This window comes from Lissotriton helveticus, chromosome 5_1 (assembly GCF_964261635.1).
Source record: "Lissotriton helveticus chromosome 5_1, aLisHel1.1, whole genome shotgun sequence".
Lineage (NCBI taxonomy): Eukaryota > Metazoa > Chordata > Amphibia > Caudata > Salamandridae > Lissotriton > Lissotriton helveticus.
Window position 1 is genome coordinate 1,622,809,371 of NC_136065.1, and position 7,500 is coordinate 1,622,816,870.

The window sequence follows — 7,500 nt, forward strand, 5'->3', positions numbered from 1 at the left end:
CCTAGGCCACCCGGGGCTTCCTTCCTCCAGGCCAACGGCTTGTCAAATTGCCCAGGACGGGCTCCATGGCTCTTGGGCAGTCGTCCCCCGGGCGTCCGGGGCTCCATCCCTGCCGACGGCATGGAAAAGTGCCCGGGACGGGCTCCATACGTCCCGGGCAGTCCTCCCCCGGGCGTCCGGGGCACCCATCTCCAGGAGGCCAACAGCATGGCAAAGTACCCGGGACGGGCTCCATGGGTCCCGGGCAGTCCTCCCCCAGGCATCCGGGGCTTCCATCTCCAGGCCAACGGCAGGTCAAAGTGCCCAGGACGGGCTCCACGGGTCCCTGGCAGTCCTCCCCCACCGGGCGTCCGGGGCTCCCTTCCCCAGGCCAACGGCATGCCAGAGTGCCCAGGACGGGCTCCACGAGTCCCGGGCGTCCGGGGCTCCCTTCCCCGGGACACCGGCTTGTCAGAGTGCCCATGACGGGCTCCACGGGTCCCGGGTATCTGGGACTCCCTTCCCTGGGCCAACGGCATGCCGGAGTTCCCAGGACAGGCTCCACGGGTCCCGGGCGTCCGGGGCTCCCTTCCCCGGTCCGACGGCTTGTCAGAGTGCCCAGGACGGGCTCCACGGCTCCCAGGCGTCCGGGGTTCCCTTCCCCGGGTCAGCGGCATGTCAGAGTGCCCAGGACGAGTTCCACGGGTCCCGGGCAGTCCTCCCCCGGGCGTCCGGGGCTCCCTTCCCCGGGCCGTCGGCAGGTCAGAGTGCCCAGGACGGGCTCCATGGGTCCCGGACAGTCCTCCCCCCGGGCGTCCGGGGCTCCCTTCCCCGGGCAGACGGCAGGTCAGAGTGCCCAGGACGGGCTCCACGGGTCCCGGGCAGTCCTCCCCCCGGGCGTCCGGCGCTCCCTTCTCCAGGCCGATGGCAGGTCAGAGTGACCAGGACGGGCTCCACGGGTCCCGGGCAGTCCTCTCCCGGGCGTACGTGGTTGTCCGACAGATTCGGGCAGATGTGCTTTTACGAACCGGATCGGAATCGGCCCAAATAATAATAATAATAATAATAATCCACATTTGTAAGGCGCACAATCACCCGTAAGGGTCTCTAGGCGCTAGGGGCCGTTGGGAAGATTAAGCAAGCTATTGCCCAGAGTCACATGGTGCTGGGCTAATCTGCCGCCGGTGCCGGGGATCGAACCGTGATCCCCAGATTCCAGAGTCAGCCGCCCTAGCCGCGGCGCCAGCTATTTCCCAGAGTCACGTGGTGCTGGGCTAATCTGCGGCCGGTGCCGGGGATCGAACCCTGATCTCTGGGATGCTCGAGGGTTACTACGCGCTCTACAAAAACCTTAAATAAAAAAATCTCCAGATTCCGGAGTCAGCCGCCCTAGCCGCGGCGCCAGCTATTTCCCAGAGTCACCTGGTGCTGGGCTAATCTGCGGCCGGTGCCGGGGATCGAACCGTGATCTCCAGATTCCGGAGTCAGCCTCCCTAGCCGCGGCGCCAGCTATTTCCCAGAGTCACGTGGTGCTGGGCTAATCTGCGGCCGGTGCCGGGGATCGAACCCTGATCTCTGGGATGCTCGAGGGTTACTACGCGCTCTACAAAAACCTTAAATAAAAAAATCTCCAGATTCCGGAGTCAGCCTCCCTAGCCGCGGCGCCAGCTATTTCCCAGAGTCACCTGGTGCTGGGCTAATCTGCCGCCGGTGCCGGGGATCGAACCGTGATCCCCAGATGGGGATATCCCAAAAATCTGGCATGGATACGGCCCGCCAGGACTGGTTTGGGCACCCCTGATATAGAGGCAGTCAACGCGAAATCTGCTGGGTTCGATTCCGATCCGTGTCAGAAGGACCGTAGGGCTTGGGAGTCCGTACAACAGGGGTGCCCAAACCTGTCCTGGCGGGCCGTATCCATGCCAGATTTTTGGGATATCCCCATCTGGTGATCACGGTTCGATCCCCGGCGCCGGCGGCAGATCAGAGTGCCCAGGACGGGGTCCATGTGACCTGGGCAGTCCTATCCCCTGGGTGTACGTGGTTGTCCGACATGTCGGTCGTATTTGCTTTTACGTACCGGATCGGAATCGGCCCCCATAAAATCGTACGTAAAGTATATAGCAAATCAACCTGAAATCTGCTGGGTCAGAAAGGGCTCGATTCCGATCCGTGTCGGAAGGTTAGGAGTCCGTACGAATTTGTCGGGACGGCATGGCAGAGTGCCCGGGACGGGCTCCATGCCTCCCGGGCATTCGTCCCCCGGGCGTCCGGGGCTACATCCAGGCTGACGGTATGGCAGAGTGCCCGGGTCGGGCTCCATGGTTTTCACGGTGGTCCTCCCCTGGGTGTCAGGGGGCTCCTGGCCGACGGCATGGAAAAGTACCCAGGACGGGCTCCATGCGTCCCGGGCATTTGTCCCCCGGGCGTCCGTGGCTCCATCCAGGCCGACGGCATGGCAGAGTGCCCGGGTCGGGCTCCATGGTTTCCAGGGTGGTCCTCCCCAGGGTGTCGGGGCGCTCCATGCCGAAGGCATGGAAAAGTGCCCAGGACGGGCTCCATGCGTCCCGGGCATTTGTCCCCCGGGCGTCCGGGGCTCCATCCAGGCCGACGGCATGGCAGAGTGCCCGGGTCGGGCTCCATGGCTTTCACGGTGGTCCTCCCCTGGGTGTCTGGGGGCTCCAGGCCGAAGGCATGGAAAAGTGCCCAGGACGGGCTCCATGCATCCCGGGCACGGGCACGGGGACGGGGACAGGGTCGGGAGAGTCCAGGCGGCTTCACTTCCGTGTCCAGCCATCTGATCGCCCAGATTCCCTCGGCCATCTGGTCGCCCGGATCCCCTCGGGCATCTGGTCGCCCGCAACGCTTTCCTATGGGGCGACCAGATGGCCGAACTTCCCTGGAAGTCCCGATGAGGTGCCATTCGCCGCCCGGATCCCAGCGAGGGCTCCAGGAGGTTGGGTACATTCGCGCCTTGGGTCCCCTCTGTCACCTCGCGTGCACAGATTACAAGAAAAGGGGGTAATTTTCCTCCGGATTACTAGGGAGAAGGGTACGCCCGGACACCCCTCCGAGGCTGGTGGTTCTCTGCCATGGGGACCAGATGGGCTACGCCTGGGCAACACCTCCCTAGGCCACCCGGGGCTTCCTTCCTCCAGGCCAACTGCATGTCAAATTGCCCAGGACGGGCTCCATGGCTCCTGGGCAGTCGTCCCCCGGGCGTCCGGGGCTCCATCCAGGCTGACGGCATTGAAAAGTGCCCAGGACGGGCTCCATGCGTCCCGGGCATTCGTCCCCTGGGCGTCCGGGGCTCCATCTAGGCTGACGGTATGGCAGAGTGCCCGGGTCGGGCTCCATGGTTTTCACGGTGGTCCTCTCCTGGGTGTCTGGGGGCTCCAGGCCGAAGGCATGGAAAAGTGCCCAGGACGGGCTCCATGCGTCCCGGGCATTCGTCCCCCGGGCGTCCGGGGCACCCATCTCCATGAGGCCAACGGCATTGGCAAAGTACCCAGGACGGGCTCCATGGGTCCCGGGCAGACCTCCCCCCGGGCGTCCGGGGCTCCCACCTCCAGGCCGACGGAATGTCAAAGTACCCAGGACGGGCTCCATGGGTCCCGGGCAGCTTCCCCCGGGGCGTCCGGGGCACCCACCTCCAGGCCGACGGCATGTCAAAGTACCCAGGACGGGCTCCACGGGTCCCGGGCATTCCTCCCCCAGGTCGTCCGGGCCCTAGAGCTCCGGTGGTCCAACCTGCGCCTGAGGCCCAGCCGGGGTCCAAGAGCCCTGCCTTGCGTGGGCAGGCAGTCAGGAACCCTACCGCGAAGGCTTGGGATGGATGGGGAGCTGGGAGTCCTTTCGATCCCGGCCCTCTGGTCGCCCGCGATGCTTTCCAATGGGGCGACCAGATGGCCGGGCTTCCCTGGAAGTCCCGATGAGGTGCCATTCGGCTCCTGGATCCCAGCTAGGGCTCCATGAGGTCGGGTTCTTTTACGCCTTGGGTCCCCTCTGTCACCTCGCGTGCACGGATTGCAAGAAAGGGGGGTAATTTCCCTCCGGATTACTAGGGGCAGGGTACGCCCGGACACCTCTCCAGGGCTGGTGGTTCTCTGCCCGGGGGACCAGATGAGATATGCCTGGGCAACACCTCTCCCGGGCGTCTGGGGGCTCCATTCTCCGGGCCAACGGCATGGCTCAATGCCCAGGACGGGCTCCACGTGTCCCGGACAGACCTCCCCTGGGCGTCCGGGGCACCCATCTCCATGAGGCCAACGGGATGGCAAAGTACCCGGGAAGGGCTCCACGGGTCCCGGGCAGCCTTCCCCCGGGCGTCCGGGGCTCCCACCTTTAGGCCGACGGCATGTCACACTGCCCAGGACGGGCTCCATGGGCCCCGGACAGACCTCCCCCGGGCCTCCGGGGCACCCATCTCCAGGAGGCCAACGGGATGGCAAAGTACCCGGGAAGGGCTCCACGGGTCCCGGGCAGCCTTCCCCCGCTCGTCCGGGGCTCCCACCTCCAGGCCGACGGCATGTCACAGTGCCCAGGACGGGCCCCATGGGCCCCGGACAGCCCTCCCCCCGGGCGTTCGGGGCACATATCTCCAGGAGGCCAACGGCGTTGCAAAGTACCCGGAAAGGACTCCACGGGTACCGGGCAGTCCTCCCCCCGGGCGTCCGGGGCACCCATCTCCATGAGGCCAACGGCATTGGCAAAGTACCCGGGAGGGGCTCCACGGGTCCCGGGCAGGCCTCCCCCGGGCGTCCAGGGCACCCACCTCAAGGCCGACGGCATGTAAAAGTGCCCAGGACGGGCTCCATGGGTCCCGGGCAGCCCACCCCCGGGCATCCGGGGCACCCATCTCCAGGAGGCCAACGGCGTTGCAAAGTACCCGGGAAGGGCTCCACGGGTACCGGGCAGTCCTCCCCCGGGCGTCCGGGGGCTCCCTTCTCCAGGCCGACGGCATGGTTCAATGCCCAGGACGGGACGTCAAGTGGCCAGGACGGGCTCCATGCGTCCCGGGCATTCGTCCCGGGACGGGGACGGGGTGGGGAAGAGTCCAGGCGGCTTCACCTCCATGCCCAGCCATCTGGTCGCCCGGATTCCCTCGGCCATCTGGTCGCCCGGATCCTCTCGGGCATCTGGTCGCCCGCAACGCTTTCCTATGGGGGGGACCAGATGGCCGAACTTCCCTGGAAGTCTTAATGAGGTGCCATTCGCCTCCCGGATCCCAGCGAGGGCTCCATGAGGTCGGGTTCTTTCACGCCTTGGGTCCCCTCTGTCACCTCGCGTGCACAGATTGCAAGAAAGGGGGGTAATTTGCCTCCGGATTACTATGGGGCAGGGTATGCCCGGACACCCCTCCAGGGTTGGTGGTTCTCTGCCATGGGGACCAGATGGGATATGCCTGGGCAACACCTCCCTAGGCCACCCGGAGCTTCCTTCCTCCAGGCCAACTGCATGTCAAATTGCCCAGGACGGGCTCCATGGCTCTTGGGCAGTCGTCCCCCGGGCGTCCGGTGCTCCATCCAGGCCGACGGCATGGCAGAGTGCCCGGGACAGGCTCCATGCGTCCCGGGCCTTCGCCCCCCCGGGCGTCCGGGGCTCCATCCAGGCTGACGGCATGGCAGAGTGCCCAGGACGGGCTCCACGGGCCCCGGTCATCCGGGGCACCCTTCCCCGGGCCAGCGGCATGTCAGAGTGCCCAGGACCAGTTCCACGGGTCCCGGGCAGTCCTCCCCCGGGCGTCCGGGGCTCCCTTCCCCGGGCCAAAGCATTTCAGAGTGCCCAGGACGGGCTCCACGGGTTCCGGGCGTCCAGGTCTCCCTTCCCCGGGCCAACGGCTTGTCAGAGTGCCCAGGACGGTCTCCACGGGCCCCGGGCGTCCGGGGCACCCTTCCCCGGGCCAGCGGCATGTCAGAGTGCCCAGGACGAGTTCCACGGGTCCCGGGCAGTCCTCCCCCCGGGTGTCCGGGGCTCCCTTCCCCGGGCCAAAGCATTTCAGAGTGCCCAGGACGGGCTCCACGGGTCCCGGACATCCGGGGCTCCCTTCCCCGGGCCAACGGCATACAGGAGTGCCCAGGACGGGCTCCACGGGTCCCGGACGTCCGGGGCTCCCTTCCCCGGGCCAACGGCATACAGGAGTGCCCAGGACGGGCTCCACAGGTCCCGGTCGTCTGGGGCTCCCTTCCCCGGGCCAACGGCTTGTCAGAGTGCCAAGGACGGGCTCCACGGGTCCCGGTCGTCTGGGGTCCCTCCCCCGGGCCAACAGCAGGTCAGAGTGCCCAGGACGGGCTCCACGGGTCCCGGGCAGCCCACCCCCCGGGCGTTCGGGGCACCCATCTCCAGGAGGCCAACGGCGTTGCAAAGTACCCGGGAAGGGCTCCACGGGTACCGGGCAGTCCTCCCCCGGGCGTCCGGGGCTCCCTTCTCCAGGCCAACGGCATGGTTCAATGCCCAGGACGGGCTCCATGGGTCCGGGGAGGCGTCCCATGCGCCTCCGGGCTTGGGAGCCCCGGCTGGGTCCAGGGGCCCGGGCGGGCCCCGGGTCGGGTGCTCCGGCCCTGGTCCCTGTCTCCCAGCCTACCGCACTGCCAAGGGCCTAGGAATGGGTTCCGTTGTTCCCGGGGAGCCTCCCCTTGCTTGGCTGGGTTCAGGAGCAGTGGCTAGGGCCCCTGAGGGCCCGGGGAGGGCGGCCTCCCCACCCCGGGCTCTGTCCTTGGTCCTGCTGCGTGGCAGGGTGCCCGGGACGGGGTCGGGAGGGACCGGGGAGGCGTCCCATGCACCTCCGGGCTTGGGAGCCCCGGCTCGGTCCAGGGGCCCGGGCGGGCCCCGGGTCGGGTGCTCCGGCCCTGGTCCCTGTCTCCCAGCCTACCGCACTGCCAAGGGCCTAGGAATGGGTTCCGTTGTTCCCGGGGAGCCTCCCCTTGCTTGGCTGGGTTCAGGAGCAGTGGCTAGGGCCCCTGAGGGCCCGGGGAGGGCGGCCTCCCCACCCCGGGCTCTGTCCTTGGTCCTGCTGCATGGCAGGGTGCCCGGGACGGGGTCCGGAGGGACCGGGGAGGCGTCCCATGCACCTCCGGGCTTGGGAGCCCCGGCTGGGTCCAGGGGCCCGGCCGGGCCCCGGGTCGGGTGCTCCGGCCCAGGGCCCTGTCTCCCAGCCTGCCGCACTGCCAATGGCCCGGGAAGGGGTTCCGATGTGCCCGGGGAGCCTCCCCTTGCTTGGCTGGGTTCAGGAGCAGTGGCTAGGGCCCCTGAGGGCCCGGGGAGGGCGGCCTCCCCACCCCGGGCTCTGTCCTTGGTCCTGCTGCGTGGCAGGGTGCCCGGGACGGGGTCCGGAGGGACCGGGGAGGCGTCCCATGCACCTCTGGGCTTGGGAGCCCCGGCTGCGTCCAGGGGCCCGGCCGGGCCCCGGGTCGGGTGCTCCGGCCCTGGGCCCTGTCTCCCAGCCTGCCGCACTGCCAAGGGCCCGGGAAGGGGTTCCGATGTGCCCGGGGAGCCTCCCCTTGCTTGGCTGGGTTCAGGAGC